The sequence below is a fragment of the Neovison vison genome, chromosome 13 (assembly GCF_020171115.1).
Source record: "Neovison vison isolate M4711 chromosome 13, ASM_NN_V1, whole genome shotgun sequence".
In the NCBI taxonomy this organism is placed as follows: domain Eukaryota; kingdom Metazoa; phylum Chordata; class Mammalia; order Carnivora; family Mustelidae; genus Neogale; species Neogale vison.
Genome location: NC_058103.1, coordinates 141983273 through 142000767, shown reverse-complemented (window position 1 = coordinate 142000767; position 17495 = coordinate 141983273). Strand labels below are relative to the sequence as shown.

The 17495-nt window shown below is 51.5% G+C and overlaps 1 protein-coding gene across 4 annotated transcripts in view; it reads left to right on the top strand.

The window, feature by feature from the left end:
* Positions 1–17495, top strand: part of SLCO3A1 (solute carrier organic anion transporter family member 3A1) — a 301019-nt gene that overhangs the window by 152113 nt on the left and 131411 nt on the right. The window lies entirely within an intron of this gene.

The following is a 17495-nucleotide window of genomic DNA, read 5'->3' as shown; positions in this document are numbered from 1 at the left end:
TCAATTCTTCCAGCCCACTCAGTCTCCAGGGTGCGCTGGCCAATTTGATAAGGTCCCCAACAGGGCCTGCTTGTTCGACAGTCCACATCATAAACATACCAGGTGCTGGTGTGTCAGAAAGAGAGCAGGCTTAGACGCCAGCCCAGCCGTCAGGTCTGGCTGCACCGCTAGGATCTGGGTGATCTGGGACAGGGCACCAAGTATCTACAGATCTCCCTTTTCCCCACTGTGAAGGACACCCACCTTCTTCAAAGGGATGTTCTGAGGCTAAATGGATGCTGCATGGAAAGGCTTCGAAACTTTTTTTTATTTTGAGAGTGCATGTGCATGGGGTCGAGTGGGACGGAGGGAAATGGAGAATCTTAAGCAGGCTTTGTGCTCAGCACAGAGCCCACCATGGGGCTTGATCTCACGACCCTGAGATCGTGACCTGAGCTGAAATCAAGCTTCCAGTGCTTACCCTAGTGAGCCACCCGGGTGCCCCACATGGAAAAAGACTTCTAGGGCGCCTGGGTGGCTCAGTGGATTAAAGCCTCTGCCTTCGGCTCAGGTCATGATCTCAGGGTCCTGGGATCAAGCCCCGCATCGGGCTCTCTGCTCAGTGGGCAGCCTGCTTCCTCCTCTCTCTGCCTGCCTCTCTGCCTGCTTGTGATCTCTCTCTGTCAAATAAATAAATAAAATCTTTAAAAAAAAAAAAAAAAGAAAGAAAAAGACTTCTAAAAGGCTTCTCAGAGCGTCCTGTATGTGGAGCTGTAATGAGGACCAGAGGGAAGAGATGCCTATAAAAAGGGCAACACAAAGTTTGTCCTGCAAGTGTTTTTTTCCTCTACTACCTTCTGATTAGTTTGGGTGGGCAAGCTATGTGAAAAGAAGAATGGGCTTTACAAAGATGTGCACTCCATGGAGGTTTTTTCCAAATCCCTCTGCTCATGGAGAGAGATGGTGGGGGGCCAAGAAGCCTTACGGAGAAGTACCCTGTGGGCTGGACTCCCCCAAGCGTGGCTCTTACCTTGTAGCCTTACCCCCCACTCCTAATAGCCTAGGAGGCTGGCAAGTGGTGCATAAGGGAGCAGGGGGCTCTGACTCTGCCAACCACTATGTGATACTTGGTGTTACTTTGTACCCCCAGCACTCAGAATTCCAGAAATCGTTTTTGAATTATTAGCACGCACAGTGGACGCTTACGTGATGTAATCTCTCTATTCAGTGTTTCCCTAAAATGTTTCAAATAAAAGTACTCTGGGAAGGGGCTCTGTCAAAACAACTGCAGCTACAACACAATACATGAGCTTGATAAAGACCTCTTTTGGACAGTGATGATGCTCATTAGCATATTCAAGGCCCTGAGAAGTCCTGTATGAAGAACCCATTTTGACTTCATTCAGCCCAGGGCTTTCCAGCTTCATTTGGTCTGGGATGTTTTCTTCACTTCCTTGTCAGGACACACATATCAGCAAGCATTAATCAATGGCGTATTAATCGGAATTAGTCTATAATCATAAATCCTTCTACATTCCCAGGTAATGGCCAGGCTTCTGTGTGGGCATTGTGCCTTTGTCTTTGCCCAACTGGAAAACAAACTTGAGGTAACGTGTTCTCCCACAGCTTTGTGGTTGATGTCCGTGGGGATCGAGCTGGACTTACTTTTCCACTTCAGAAGCCCTGTTGAGCTCTTTGCGGGAAGACTCCTTAGCTGCCTTGAGCCTCGAGTCAGTTGTAAATGATGAGATGAGACCCACAGGGCAGTCCCAGGGAAGCTCTGATTGTTTTGACCAGTATCCCTGTAATCCAGTCAACTTCGCTGTGAAAATCTATGCAGGATACTCCCTATTTCTCACCGTGTCCATTGCGGGTCACCCAGACCCCGTGACCATCCTGTCGCACTCGGACCGTCACAATAGCTGCCTATCCAGACCGTTCCTGGCACAGCAGCCGGGGCGATCTGGCTAAAACACAAGTCCAACCGCATCCTTCCCATACCTGGGGAATGCCAGCGTCTTGACAGTGGCCTTCAGGGCCCTTCATGACCTGTGGCCCCCGCCACTTTCCCCTCCCCCGCTGCAGCCACCCCAGACTCCTTGCTCTTCCTAGAATGTTCCCTGCCTCATTAGGGGAAAAGAGGGGAAAAAAAAAATGTTTGCATTTCCTCTCCCTTCTGCCCAGGACACCCCTCCCTCTGGCTTCCAGATGGCAAGCTTGCTTCCTTATTTCGGGTCGGTCAAATGCTATTGTACCAGAGAAGCCTGCCTTGTTGTACTGCAGAAAATAGCAGCCCTCCGCAGCTCCGTCCCCTTCCCTTCCCTCCCGGCAACACCCGTCAATGCCTGGCATGTGATCTGTTTACTCAGTTGTTTGTTTATTGTCTCCTCTGCCCACGGGGTGTCAGCTGACCTAGAGCAGGGACTTGACTTTGCACTTGGCAGGCTGTCTGTCCAGCCCCGAGCCCGGTGCTTGCCGGGCAGGCGGATCTCAGTCTCAGGCAGTTGAATGGATGAGAAACAGCGACCGCTGTCCTGTTCGGGACCTGCCCAGGGCAGGGAGTATGCAGGAGGTGGTGGCACCTCTCAGTTTGCGGTGTGATTTGGAACAGCTTGTCCCAGGTCCAGAGACCGACCGCTGGCTGCATCTGGGCAGGATTGTCAAGAGCTGAAGGGGAGAGCTGTAGGCTCATCACCAAGTGGGGCGGTGTGGACAGACTAGAGGAGGCTGTGGGCGGGGCCCTGCAGAGCGGCGGGTGCCGATGCTGGCCAGCCGCCTTCATCTGAGTCGTCTCCAGGAATACTACTGGTCATGTGCTGCAGGAGTGCTTTTCCACAGGGGTCTGTCCTCATCGCCTCTTAGAAACGCCGCTGAATTTTAAAATCTCCATTCCGCGCCTTGCTCTTGGGTAAAGAGCTCACCATTAGGAGTCCGTGTGGATGACAGAGCAGGCAGGGGCCCAGTCTCCCTGAGCCTCGGTTTCCTTGCAGTGAAATGAGCCAGTCACAAGTGAAGGTGTGAAAGGTCTCTTCCCGTCACAGATGGTCCACGGCTGTAGGAATAAAGTCCCCTTGAAGCCGTGGGACTGCGGGTATCATTTATTTTGTAACTCAGCATAGCAAAGCACTGGAGAAATTAAGGCTGCCCCCAGCGGTGGCGGTGACCTCGTGCTGAGTGTCCCCTTCCTGCTTTTGACTGTGAGGCTCTAGAGATGGGCTGCAGTGGGGAGTCTCCTACACGTGGGGGGAGGGGCCTCCTGTCCTAAGCACACCCTCCCCCGCTCAGGCAGGCAGTGGAGAGCTTGGACTCGAGGTGCTGCTCTGGTGAGAAAGAAGCATCTTCAGAGAATCCCCAGGGGGCTGGAGAAAGTCCGAGTGAATCCCAGATGCCTGTAAGGTTGATCACCTCCACAAAGGACTTTATGAAAAGGAAGATGTCACTTGTTCAAACTAAAAGTACAGCTCAGACGGCTGCTTATCGACCAAAACTGTCAGATGGTACAGTTCTGGAAGGTTCCATGTCACCTGATCTGACAGGAAGAGAGCCCGTGGCCCAGCAGCTCTGATAACACAGCTCCCTGAGGAGGAGGGGCTGACGCTGGGCTGGAAGGAGAGAGGGAGCCCTGTGTGGGTGGGTGGGTGGGGGGTGCGCCCAGTACACCTTGAAACTGTGGGACAGAGCAGCTCTTCCAGACTTCCCCCCCCCCTCCCCAGGCAGCCGGAAGGGGGCTCTTCTTTGGCTAAAGGGAGTAGGGATTCTCAACTCATTCTATTAACTTGTTAAGTTCTCCAAGCAGTGCCGTGAGCTTGGGATCATTATTCCCATTTCACAGATGGGAACATGGAGGCTCCCGGAGGTCAAGGCTTGTTCTGTGTCATGCTGCCTGTTGCTGGGGCGGGAGGGGAGCACGTTCCATACCTCTGATATTTCTGTGATAACGGGCCTGTCCTTTGGGCCATGTACTGTGTGGGCTGCTGCAGGATGGCCGTAGGGTGAGTGGACCTGAGCCCAATCCCAGAGGCCTCCTCGGGCAGAGACCCCACTGTGGCGCAAGGCCAGGTACTGTGAGTTCTGTTCCTGGGGGCTCTTGGGCTCTCAGAGCCCAGAGTGAGGAGCTCTGAATCGGCGAGACATGCCCGGGCCACCACCTGCCTTAGACTTGTCAGTCGAGAATGTAAACTTATTAAAAAGATGCAAAAGGTCATTTCCCAGGCAGTAGTCAAACGTCATCAAGCTTCATTATGTGGTTTTAAGTCCAGCGGAGACGTAGACTCATCCCTAAGTTGTGGAGTCCACAAGGACCCACCGTGCGGGCAGGAATATGCTGGGGAAGCCCTTGGGCTTGAAGTGAGACATCGTGGGTTTAATTCCTAGACTTGCCCCACGCGGCTCTGTGACTTTGGGCAGGACGCTTGACCTCTCTGAGCTTCAGTGTCTCACCTTGCCAGATGCCGTATGAGCAGGGCTCGCTCGGTGGGTGACGGAAGCCTGGCAGGAATTGAGCTGGATACGGTGTGCAGAAGGTTAGGCATGCCCTGCATGCTCACCGGCAGTGGCAGTCATGACAGCAGAGCTCCCAAAGAGTCAGAGGAGGCTTCCCCAGCACCTCCCCTTTCTGGGCAGAGGCTTCAGCGTGAGCCCGTGTCCTTTGGTCTGGACGTTGGCAGAAGAGAAATACATGGACCCAAGTCCGTGCCTTTGTCACCATCCAGGGAAAAGCAGGAACCCACTGGGTAGCTCCCACCGCTCACTGGCCCGTGTAGGCGACCTGCCGCCTCTTGGAAACACAGCTCCCGCTTGAGCCAAATACCTGGGCACTCATGGGAAGCGTGGGTGCAGAGCGGCAGAGAAAGAGCTGGAAAGAAAACCGACTGTCTTTGGAAGGCTGTAGGGGTGAAAATGCCCTAGATTAGGGTTTCCTTCCAGGCCTGCAGTTTAAATTACAGTCATAATTTATTGCTATTATGGGCACTGAACTGTACTTGCCCCGGGCTCGGCAAACACAGGAAGTCAGCCGGGCCTCTTAGCAGTGGCATTCAAGGGGCGCTGGGGAACAGAGGCGTGATGGTTCCAGAGCAGTGGGAGGAAGCCAGCCTGCCTTCTCCTCCAGCCTGGTCGCCAGAAGACCCACGTTCTCCCACTCCATCTGCCCGCTCAGACGCTGAACCTCAAAAACCGAATTAATAGGCGTTACCGAGCCCCTGGTATGCCAGGCTCTCTCCCGGAGGCCGTGGCAGGGAAAGGGGGCCTCTGGGGGTATTCTCCATCTTCAGAGGAGGAGAAGGGTGGGGATTTTTCCAGACTCGGGGCATTCTGAGAATTGAGTAAGGCGGTTTGTGAAGGGTAAGAGGAAGGGGTAAGGGGAGGGAGTGAGGAAGGCCAGGCAGGGCTCTGGTGGGGCCCACACCCACTTGGCAACAAGGAAGGTCCCTAGGGGCAGAGGTCCGCTGTCCAGTGTGCAGCCCCGAGAGGGCTTGGCGCACCTTCCTCTGTCCCGTCTCTAAGCAGGCGTGGCACGTGGAAGCTGTAGACAGCTGGAGACATCGAAGGCCGATGAGTAGCAGTTTCGAGTTCCCGAGACAACCGTTTGCAGTGGCCTGTGGCAGTCGAGGTCCATCCTCAAGGCTCCTGGGGCAGCAAAGAGCTTAGGTCTGGGGATGAGCATTTTAGGAAACGTATGCGGGGGGCCTTCCGTTCATCACATTGGTAGGCTTGGGTCCAAGGCAGGCTTCCATTTCCCCAGGAACACTGGAAAGCCAAGTGAGCAGGAAATAAGGGCAAAAGCCAGTGTTTCCACTTGGCGATGAGGTGTTGCAGTGAGCAGGTGGCCACGTGCCGAGGGCAACTGTTGGGGGTGCCATCTCTGCATACCCACAGCAGGACCGGGTCTGGTCCCTGCTCGCTGCTGGGGAGGGGCGCTGGCCACTCCTTGCTCCTGAAGCTTGTAGGGCGATGGCTCCAGAAACAGTGGCCAGGAAACCCGGTGAAGGCAGACACCGGTTGTTTAGTTGGACGTAAGAGGAATGAATATGCGTGGCTACCAGAAGCTACCAGAAGTGGACCCAGGAGTGATTTCCCGAATGAACTGTAGAGACACTGCCTGTTAGGGTCAAAGGCTGGAAGGAGGTTCAGGCTGGGCCCCTTTCAAGGAGAAGGTGAAATTTCTGCGAGGCCTTGTAAGATTTTGTCAGGCTCAATACAGGAGCAGAGGGAGGAAGGGAACATTCTGGGCAGGAGGAGGGATGGATAAGGCCCGGGGAAGTAAGGCTCTGTTGGTGCAGGTTTGCTGGCTGTGACCAGGAAAGGCTCTGAAGGCCAAAGGAGGGAACTGGTCCTGATCTCAAAGGATTGAGGCATCGAGAGTCTCTGTTGCCTGCATATGTTGACGTGGTGGCGGGGACAAAGAAATGGAACTCAGAGGGACCCCTGGGGGGCTCTAAGCATCTACCTTTGGCTCAGGTCATGATCCTGGGGTCCTGGGATCGAGCCCCACATTGAGCTTCCCTGCGCAATGGGGAACCTGCTTCTCCTTCTCTCTCTGCCTCTCCTTCTGCTTGCACTCTCTCTTTCTCTCTCAAATAAATAAAATCTTAAAAAAAAAAAAAAAAAAGAAAGAAATGGAACGCGCAGAGAGAGAGAGATGTGGAGAACTGTGGCATGGCTTAAAGAATGTGCTGCTAGAGCCGGAATCAGGATGGCGGCAGTGGAGATGAGGGACAAGGGATGATTGCCAGAGGGCTGGATCATATACTTGCAAATCCTCTGCAGAGCCAGGCTTACCAGCAGGGACGGTGGAGACCGCTTCAGTTGAGAAGGGGATAGGGAAAGAATGCAGGGGTTTAGGCAGTCAGCACCCGCGTGTGATGGCCTGGAGGGGAAGGGGGGGATAAAGCAAAAGCCCAAGGTTAGGAAGAAGCCCTAGAAAGCACTTGGGTGCCACTTACAAAGGGGAAAGAGAGAAAGAGACCAAAGAAGAAAGCCCCACATGTGGACAGCTGTGCTTGCCACAGGGAGATTAGAGAAAATGGAGATTAACATCTGGTTGTTGGAGCTGATCCCTCAAAGGTCTAGAGAACTTTCAAGGAGATGGTTTCCGGAGAGCTGAGGAGCTGGGGTTAAGTGGGTAGGGAAAGTGTGGATGATGGTGAAAAAAATCTAAGTGGAGGGGTCAGCAGATTTCTGAAGCTGTGAGGCCAATTCCTGCTCCCCGACGGGGAGGGAGCTGGCGTCGAACATGCTGGAGAGGAAGGAGGTACAGCATCCAGCGTGTTCTGGGGAGGGCTTATTCTGACATTGGCAAAGCCTTTCCCAATCTCAAATACAGGGTGGTAGAGCAGATCGGGTGTGGAGTAACTGGTTGGGGTGGTAGAGGACGAAGACTGGGTGCTTACAGCAAGTAGCCGCTGTCCCCTTGGGCTCAGGCAATGAGAAGGTGCTTGGGGGCAGGGGAGGGTGAGAGAAGGCATGGGTGCCCTTGTAGGGACAGGAGGTTCCAAAGTGACTGTTGGGTGGGAGCGTTGGCTTCGGGACTCATGAAAGGACAGTGAAGGTGAGGTGAGCCCTTGGGGATCCTCACGGGGACCCCGCATTGGGGTTTGCTCCCAAGGGGCGCGTGAGCCAAGGGACACACTGGAACTAGCCAAAATGCAGAGGGAGGCCCCAAAGTGAGGTTTGGAGAAGTTGGGAGGGAGCTCCTTAAAAGGAGGGAGCTAACTCAGCGGGTGACGGGTGGAGAAGGCTGCGTGGGGCGTGCAGGGGAGGGCTCTGCCTATGGAGACCGCAGGGGTGGAGTAGAGAGGGCGGTGACATGGGTCAGGGCTGGACTGTGGCCTCTGCAGAGCTAGCTGGGGGGAGGGGGGTGATCAAGGTCTCTGGGGAACGGAGACGGACAGGCTAGAGGTGACAGGCACCAGACGGAGGGCAGGCAGGGGAGGTGCAGTATAGTTGGGGGCACAGGACGGGAGTCAGCGACTTTGGACTTGGTCGCTCTGCTGCTGAGTAGCTGTGTGACATGGGCAAGTTACTTGGAGTTTCTGGATACAGGGCTCATGTCAGCTCCATCCAAATAGTATCGTGTGAGGTGGTCTGTGGGACAGCAAGAGCTTGGGGGTGATTCAGAGCCATGACTTTGAACGCCCCAGCTCCAGCTCCTCACAGCCGGGGCTGGCAAGTCCCTCCAGCCTGATTTACGTCCGTGCCCTGCACGCCTCGCTCATGGCGTCAGCGGCAGCAGCAGGCTGCCGTCACCTTGTGACTCCGCCACTCGCCTTCTGCAGGAACTGGAAGGAAGCTCCGCATTCCACAGCCGAGTTTAAGTCCATGCCCTCGCCAGCCTCCTGGCGGAGAAGCCCGAGCTGCCGCGGCAGCTCTGGAGAAGTGAGACCGGAGAGATGCCCACTTGCAGGGTCTCACCTGTGGGCCGCACCTGGCTGGTGAAGCCAGCCTGGAGCCTGGCGAGGGCACCGAGTGCGGGAACGCGCCCAGCTGCCTCCCCTGCTGTGCTGCAGGTACGCACCCCTATGTGCCCAGTCGCTGTGGCCGTGGCTTGTGACCTGGCTGTCCCTTGCTACAGCAGTGTGACTGCAGCATCTGATACCACTGCTGGCACGCCCCTTGTGCCTGGCCTGGGACCCGGCGCCACATGGGGACTATTCCCCCCGCCCCAGGAGGCTATTTTTAGAGGGCTCCAGCTGAACGGCTGCTCTGGACGTGTATCTTCACTACGAGCGTGTGCGTCATTAATGAGGTGTGCAGGTGTGTGCGTCCTGGGAGGGGCTGACACTGTCCCTCCAGGTGGCTCCCCAGGCTGGCTGGCCCCTGCTTTCAGCTCTGCCAGGTGGCTTTGCTCCTCACGTCCCCTGCGCAGGCAGACATTGCATCTGAGTCTGGTCAGTCTGGAATTTTTACCCGCCTTTCCTCCACAATGCGGGGGAGCGCGTACCAGGGTCATGTCTTAAGGAACCGTGTAGGGCTGGCCCCGGGTCCTTGGCCCCTTTGGCATCCCGGATTTATGGAACCTCTCTCCATTTGGCTTGCGAGTGCAGAGAACACATGGAAAGGCAGATTCATGGTGCCCTGGAGCCAGACTTGGAATCTGGTCCCTGCCGCTTATCAGGTCCGTGACCTTGGGCAAACCACATTCTCGAAGACTTCCTTCTCGAAGCCTCAACTTACTCTCTCTGTAATGTGGGCTAATGGGAGTACTGATTTCCTGAAGTCCGCGGCAGAGGCAGAACAGGTAAAGCGTGGAGCCCTTCCTGTTCGGTGTTCTGTAAGTTACTAGCCCCGCCCCGCCCCGCCCTGCCCTCTTTTTTCCCCTTAGAGATTTCTTCATATTTACGAACTTTGTTAGTCTCTGCTATGGCCAGGCCCTGCCCTAGGTCCAGGTGAGCTGGTGGCTTTGGAAGGGCTCATGGTATAGCACCAAGACTTCGGGGTGAGCCTAGAACAGTGCCCACGGGTGAGCTGGCAGAGATGGGCGAGTGGGGGGACTTATTGTCCTAAGCACCCTCCTCTTGAAGCGTGGCTGACGATCTCCAGACCTCACCTGCTGGTGAGGTTTCATAGGCAGTTAGGAAAGGGAGGCCTTTGTTTCTTCCCCTGAAGATAATCTCCCCCCTGCATCCCGGTCGGCTCCACACAGAGCCCGTCAGCGGCTTCTGGAGAGCCTGCCCAAGTTTTAGGGGAGGACCCGGTCCCACCCAGCTGCTCATGGGATGGCTCTGCGCTGCCTGGACAGCTCTGTAGGGTGTCCTCTGGGGGGGAAGACCTGAGGTTTAGGTAGTGCTCAGGAGTGGAAGAGGAGAAAGGGGTCATAGTGGTCTTCAAGTCCGGGCAGTGAAGACCGTGCCCTCTCCTCGTCTGCCAACACAGGTCCCACAGGACCACGCTGGGGAAGAGCCCAGTATGGAGGGCCTCTGAAGGAGCAAAGAGCCCCCAAGAGCTGCCCCTCTTCTACCATTGTCTTGACCGGGATGTGTCCCAGCTTCAGGGCGGGGACAGATTTTTTCAGCTGTTGTAGGTCCAGGACACCTGCTTCTGTCTGTGTCCGATTTCCTGCCAGCCAGGTAGATTTATGAATTCAGACAGCACTTCCCCCACCCCCACCCCCCGGAGGGCACACACCTTTGTCATGTCCTGAAGCTTCTGGTTTGAAACCATGTTGAAATCTGTCAGCTCAGTGCATTAGCAGGACCACCTCAGCAAACTTACTTGGCAGAAACACCAGATTCCTGAAACCACGTGGGCTGGCCCGCATGCCCCCTGCCCTGGGAAAGTGAAATGTACGTCATGGGTTTTGGGACTAACTGGCACTGAAAAGCAGTCAGATTTTTGTGTTCAGTTTTCTTCCATGTTCACAGTGACCACCATCGGCTCTCCTGTGGGGTGCCGTGTGGATATTATTGATTAAAGAAGTGAGCGGGATGTGCAGGGAGGAGGCGGGGCGGACCCTGCATTTGGGCGCAGGGAGGAAGCCGGCCCCGTCGGCAGGCTGGTGACAGGAGCCCGGCTGCCTTCTCTTTGACACCAGTGCTCAGAAGACGCCTGTATCCCCATCTTACCGCTGTGGTCGACGGTAGAACGTTCCGGAAATCTGGTGCCCGGTGTAGCATTTTCCAAAAACAAACATGCTCTCAAGGCCCCTTAGAAATCTGTATCATTGTTTCCTCATTTCCGTGGTATATAGGAAGTGATTTTAATGACGGTTTAAAAAAAAAAATCACAGCTTCATGGTTGTGGGACCTCATGCAAATGACACGTTCTGTCCAGATCAGAGAAGCGAGGTGAGGAGTAAATCAACACACGGGGTTTGCTGGACAGTAGCAGGTACTCGGGGAGCAGCAGCCCCCATCCCTTCATGGTCCACGCATCTCGGGTGTCTGTCGCTGTGTCACTGTAGTGCTACATTTTTGGGTGGCCCAAGAGCAGTGCACCTGCCTTAAAGGTGTGGTCTTCATTCCTTCATTCATCAGAGACTGACTGAGCTTCTGTTATGTGCCGAGCACTGGGGTCACAACAATGAATGGCACGTGCAGCCTGAAGCCTGAAGCTGTTCCCACTCTGGGGAGGTGTTCCCATAAGCAGTCACGCTACCTCCTCTCTCATGATGACTCTGAAGGGAGTGGGCATCCAGGGCACTGGCATCTCGAACCCTGGAGAGGGACCCTGGAGGGAGCTGGTGGGAAGGAGGTGAGAATGTCTTGCCATCCCACGCCACCTGTTACAGTCATGCCCCAGGTTTTAGACAACAGAAGCCAGAGCTGATTTTTTTTTTTTTTTGGTTTGGTTTTCTTTTCTTTTCTTAAAGATTTTATTTATTTATTTGACAGAGGGAGATCACAAGTAGGCAGAGAGGCAGACAGAGAGAGAGAGAAGGAAGCAGGCTTCCCGCTGAGCAGAGAGCCCGATGCGGGACTCGATCCCAGGACCCTGAGATCACGACCTGAGCCGAAGGCAGTGGCTTAATCCACTGAGCCACCCAGGCGCCCCTGGTTTTATTTTCTTTTTGGTGATTATATGTATTTATTAATTACCACTGAGATTCTACAACCAAATTAGTTATTGCACCTTTTTAAAGGTACATTACAAAAAAATTAAACATGAAAAATAAAAATTCAATGTCACATTTATGTTTATGTACAAATAATCAGTATCTCTGAAGGACCAAATTATGGTATCTACATGAAAAGGAGAAATTTCAGGTTCTGATTGTCAGGCGCTCCAACAACTAAGTTTTTCCTTTTATTTATTTATTTATTTATTTATTTATTGGGGGGTAATTTTATTTTATTTTTTCAGTGTTCCATGATTCATTGTTTATGCACCACACCCAGGGCTCCATGCAATATGTGCCCTCCTTAATACCTACCACCAGGCTTATCCAAGCCCCCCTCAAAACCCTTAGTTTGTTTTTCAAAGTCCACAGTCTCTTATGGTTCATCTCCCCCTCTGATTTCCCCTAATTTACTTCTCCTCTCCAACTCCCAGTGTCCTCTGTGTTATTCCTTATGCTCCACAACTAAGTGAAACCATATGATAATTGACTTATTTCACTCAGCATAATCTCCTCCAGCCCCATCCATGTTGATAAAGAAGTTGGGTATTCATCCTTTCTGATGGAGGCATAATACTCCATAGTGTATATGGACCATATCTTCTTTATTCATTCGTCTGTTGAAGGGCATCTTGGTTCTTTCCACAGTTTGGCGACTGTGGCCATTGCTGCTATAAACATTGGGGTACAGATGGCCCTTCTGTTCACTACATCTGTATCTTTGGGGTAAATACCCAGGAGTGCAATTGCAGGGTCATAGGGAAGTTCTATTTTTAATTTCTTGAGGAGTCTCCACACTGTTCTCCAAAGAGGCTGCACCAGCTTGCATTCCCACCAACAGTGTAAGAGGGTTCCCCTTTCTCCACATCCTCTCCAACACACGTTGTTTCCTGTCTTGTTGATTTTGGCTGTTCTACGTGGTGAAAGGTGGTGTCTCAATGTAGTTTTCATTTGAATCTCCCTTATGGCTAATGATGATGAACATTTTTTCATGTGTCGATAGCCATTTGTATGTCTTCTTTGGAGAAGTGTCTGTTCATGTCTTCTGCCCATTTTTGACGTCATTATCTGTTTTGTGTGTGTTGAGTTTGGGGAGTTCTTTATAGATCCTGGATATCAGCCCTTAGTCTGTCTTGTCACTTGTTAATATCTTCTCCCATTCCGTGGGTTGCCTCTTTGTTTGTTGACTGTTTCCTTTGCTGTGCAGAAGCTTTTGATCTTGATGAATTTCCAAAAATTCATTTTGCTTTTGTTTCCTTTGCCTTTGGAGACATGTCTTGAAAGAACTTGCTGTGGCCGATGTTGAAGAGGTTACTGCCTATGTTCTCCTCTAGGATTTTGATAGATTCCTGCCTCATGTTGAGGTCTTTTATCCATTTTGAGTTTATCTTTGTGTATGGTGTAAGAGAATGGTTGAGTTTCATTCTTCTATACATAGCTGTCCAATTTTCCCAGCACCATTTACTGAAGAGACTGTCTTTTTTTCCACGGGATACTTTTTTCCTGCTTTATTGAAGATTATTTGACCATAGAGTTGCAGGTCCATATCTGGGCTTCCTAGTCTGTTCCACTGATCTATGTGTCTGTTTTTGTGCCAGTACCATGCTGTCTTGGTGATCACAGCTTTGTAGTAAAGCTTGAGGTCAGGCAATGTGATGCCCCCAGTTTTGTTTTTCTTTTTCAACATTTCCTTCACAATTTGGAGTCTTTTCTGGTTCCATACAAATTTTAGGATTGTTTGTTCCAGGTCTTTGAAAAATGCCGGTGGAATTTTGATCAGGATGACATTGAAAGTATAGATTGCTCTAGGCAGTATAGACACTTTAACAATGTCTATGAGAGCCTCCCACCTTCCGGGAGTGACAGGAAGACCAGAGTCAATACATTTTATTGCTTTGGGACTAGATTCAACCAGAAGGCATAGCGATGGGGCAGGAAATCCTGTCTGAATCCGAAGTTCCCATGTGATGGCATAAAATCCTGATGAACCCTTGGAGGGAGGAGAAAAAAGAAGTCAAGAAATGCTTGACTTTAAGAGGACAGATTTTTTTTTTTTTTAAAGCAAAGGAAGTTGGATATTTAGAGGTCCTTTTTTCCTCTCCAGAACTATTTTTAGCTTCCAGCTCTACCGTTTTCTTGCAGACGACTTAGGTGCTGTATGTGGATCAGATTGGTTGAGTTTGGGAACGGAAAGCAAGCCACATCTTCCTGCTGGGGAGTCAGGAGGGAACGTGCAGTGTTGTCCTGCGTTCGGGGGCTCTGGAGCAGAGCCTGTAGAGAATGGGATTCCTGCAAACAGCCAGACGTGTGGGATCACTCAGTGGGGTGGTTACCCCAGAGAAACAGAACCCATTTTGCAGGAGAGGAAACTCGGAGAAGTGGAGCGGTTTGCCTGAGGTCACACCACTGGAAGAGTCTGAGCCAGAGCCCAGACTTCTCCTGTGGGTGTTGGCTTCTGTAAGTGTGCCACAAGTGGGTGGGTGGTACGTGTGCTCAAAGCCCTCAATGGTTTCTCGATGCTTCTTTTTTAAGGCTAAGAGTCCATTTAAATGGCATCCACCTCTCCTTATAGAACACACGGAGAAAGAGTCTGGTAGCTGTTTGCCTCCTAAGTGGCCACATTTGCGCCAAACAGCTAGCCTGGTCATGGTTTTAAAACTAGGGGATTGAAACTTCGTTGTCCTTTAAAGCATTTGTTTTCTTTTTCATCTTTTGGTAATTCATAGGAGAAGAAAAGTGGAACTTTCAGGAAGTACTTCTGTAGAAGAGAGATTGACTTTTAAGAAACCACTTTGGAAGTGGAATCCAATCTTGCCCTCCTCCTAGGAAAACATTCTGGAGAGCTGGGTCCTTATCCCACGGGTTCCTACCCTGAATGGCTTTTGAGTCCTGCCTTGTGAGGCTGTAAAACCCTTTCCCTTGCATTCATGGTGGTGGCAGGGAGGATGTGTTTTCTGTACAGCCAGAGCCAGGCATAGCGTTGGAGCCCACTAGTGACTTGATGGGACCTTCTGTTCCTTGATTCCTCTGCCTTTTGAGCTCCCAGGGCATCCCACTGTGCCTGGGTTATCGCGTTGTATTTAAATGGTCTCTTCCTGGCTGTGGGTCCAACCAGGCTGTAGGACATTGGACACAAGACATATCCGTCCCCTGATGAGGGGGAAAAAAATGAATGAATTTAAAAAAAAAAAAAAGAAAGAAACTGATATGAACCCATTACTCTAAGTATCATGGGCCAAGTTCATTTTTCAGTGATTTTTTTTTTTTTAAACAGGATCCCTCTTCTCTATTTATATCTAGATTATAGTCTTTTAAATAGTTGTGATTGGCTGACAGGTGACAAGGGATATGGCTCCCCCTGCTTCCCAGCTAGTCCTCAAAGGAAATTGGGCCCCAGGTCCTTTGGGATATTTCTGACAATATTATGCTGTCCAACTTACTGTTATCTATGAGTTCAAACTTTTTTTTTAATCCAAAATAATCTGTATTTAAGTGGAGTCCCTCCTACCTACCAGGTGTTGATAGGTGTTTGTGGGAAGTGAGGTATGTGTATGTGTCCTTCTTTACCCACCCACTTCCCAATCTAACAAATGTTTGTTGAGGATCTACTATGTGATGGAGACTCCTCTGAGTCCTGGGGATACAGCCAGGGACGCACGAGGTGCCCTTGTTCGTGGAGCTTATACCCTGCTGTAAGGGAGACTCCCCAAATGGACAAATAGAATAAAATGACACTGCTAATAACCATAATGACAGCTATAAGCAAGAGGAGAGGCTAGGGCAGGGGACAACGAAGTACTCCTTTATAAGAGATAGGCCGGGGACCTCTCCGAGAAGGGGGCATTTGAACAGACACCTGATGATGAGAAGGAGTGGGCCCAGAAAGTGTCAGGAGACCTGCGGGCATGAAGGCCTTCCCCCCTCCCACACACACCATCCACCTGCCTGTCCCCCCAGGGACTTGACCCTGGGGCATGGCACCCCGAATGTCCCAGGGGCCCTCCCTCTCTGGAGGAAGACGCTCGTCCCTTCCTAGCGGATGCGTAGGAGTTCTTTTTCTTTTGAGCATTTTAGCTCTTAGAGATTTTCCTTTTGTGCATTTCATTTTGTGTTCTAAGAGTGATTCGTTAACTTCAGAAAGACTCCTGAACTCAGGAAATACTAAATGATACGGGCTCAAACAGGAGTCACGGCCACCCTTCCAGAAGCCCGAGGCTGTCACGCTAAGGCCATGGGGTGATGCTTCAGAGGGCTCTCGTGGAGAATGTGGAGGGACACCGGGCATGGGGTGAATGCAGATTTCAAACAGCAGCACCGCGGTGGCCACCTGACAAGTTGATGACGGCCACCACGGTTTAGGGCGGTGCAAGGCACTGAGTCAGGCACGGTGCGTTCTTGATATCTGATTTTGGACATGATTCTGCAAGGCGGGCGTGCCTCACTCCACGTGAGAGGGGGGACGACTCTTTTTTGAGGCCCCTGACCATTTGCTTGACCACCCCACAGCAGTCTCCTGGGACAGTTTACTGTTCAACTGGGGTCACTCGAGACGGTCAGCAAAGCATACAGAATTTTTCGAAGCTCTCCTTCCTGTGAGAGGCTGCTCTCTACCTTGGCAGTGTTGTCTGATTCATGACAGAATAGGAGTTAATACTTCCCTGGGGCCCTTTAGCAGCGGAAAACGCGGAAGGCGTGGTACAGAGGTTTCTAAGTTACTTAGCAGTTTTTATGAACTGCTAATTACCCCATAAAGGCGATTTATTGGCCAAGGGTAATCTGTTATTGGCTCTGTTTACATATCTCAGGGCCTTTGCCTATTTCTCCTGCCCTGGTCCGTGCATTGCTAGAAAGCTCTGCCCTCTGTCCGGCAGAGGAGGCTTTGAATGTCCGAACCAGAGTCCAGCACTGGCCCCGAATGGACTCTGATTCCTTATCTGGTGACTCTTGGAGTTAGTCATTAGGTGTTTTGAGTAGGAGAACTACAAGCCTGGGGTATGCCCATATGACCTCTCGATTTGATTGCCTGAATAGATTAGGCAATACACCGGGCCTTGGTTTTCTTATCTGCAAACGTGGGGGAAGGAAGGAGGAAGGCAAGTTATTGTTTATTTTCATCTGTTTTCTTTCTGAATGGGCTCTTCCACTTCTGAGGCTTTCAGAAGTTTCTCCCGTAGGGAACAGAAGTGAGCCAGGTGGTGAGCTTAACAGGTGACAGAGGGAAAGTAGAGCCAGCCGGCTCCTGTTTCATTTTTATTTTTCCCACTGATTAGAGTGCTTTAAAATGGGAAGGGTAGGGCCAGCCTACAAAGCAGCTGGAGTCTAGAGTGATTAAAAGAAAATAGCACAGGGGGGCCTTGGGGCTCTTAGAGTTCTGTTTTCTGTTTCCTTAAGAGAGTTTGGAGGCAGGAGCTCAGAGATCCACTACCTGGTTCTTTAAAAAAAGAAAAATTACAGGGGCCCCTGGGTGGCTCAGTTTAAAAAAAAAATTACAAAAGGAAATGGAGATGACAGAGTTGTCATGGTTTTCATGAAGCAGGAAAGGATGGGTTCTGAAAACAATAGGCCCGACGCAGGAGAGAGTGACAGCATTCCCCAGCAAATACGCAGAGTGGATTAGTAAACAGATGGGGAGTTTTGCTGGAAGATGCCCAGGAGTTGTCACGAGTGCTCTAAAAACCAGCAGAGCCAAGTTCATGCGTTACATTTCTGATAGGGTCGTTGTTAGATCAAACTGGTGCCCAAGATGCCATTTCCTGGAGATGCACTCACCGATTTTCTCCTCCTGCCTTGCAAACTTGCTTATCAACATGTCGCTCCCATTTACTGAGAGAGAGAAACCGTGTGTTAGACACGGGCTAAGGTTTAATCTGGGTTGTCCCATATAATGCTCAGATCAACCCTATGAAAAAGGTTTGATCACGATTTTTCCTATATTGTGGATAAGCACGTTGAGGCTCAGAGA